The sequence below is a fragment of the Aptenodytes forsteri genome, unplaced genomic scaffold, assembly GCF_000699145.1.
Source record: "Aptenodytes forsteri isolate BGI_AS27 unplaced genomic scaffold, ASM69914v1 Scaffold9, whole genome shotgun sequence".
NCBI classification, from domain to species: domain Eukaryota; kingdom Metazoa; phylum Chordata; class Aves; order Sphenisciformes; family Spheniscidae; genus Aptenodytes; species Aptenodytes forsteri.
This window is the reverse complement of record NW_008796217.1, coordinates 5,393,311-5,393,770: the sequence shown is the minus strand read 5'-3', so window position 1 is coordinate 5,393,770 and position 460 is coordinate 5,393,311.

Sequence of the window (460 nt, the reverse complement as noted above, 5' to 3'; positions counted from 1 at the left end):
TGCAGGTGCAGTCTATGCCTGCTGCCCTTCCTCCATCTCACCAGAAAATGCCCCCCTCTCCCAGCAACTCCCAGTCCCAGGCTGAGAGATACAGAAGGCGAAGAGAGTACTATGCCTATAAAGGGTTTATCTGTGGCATTTCCCTAACAGCATCCTATTCCTTTGAGCAACTTCTTGCCGCATTTCCCCCTGGACAGAAGTTTTTAGTTAGCATGTAAGAACATCATTTTTTCACTAGGTGAATTGATCTATCTGCTTGAGGGTAAAAAAGCTCTACAGAGGGATCTGGACAGGCTAGATTGATGGGCCAAGGCCAATTGTATTGAAGTTCAACAAGGCTAAGTGCCAGGTCCTGCACTTGGGTCACAACAACCCCATGCAATGCTACAGGCGTGGGGAAGAGTGGCTGGAAAGCTGCCTGGCGGAAAAGGACCTGGGGGTGTTGGTCGACAGCCGGCTG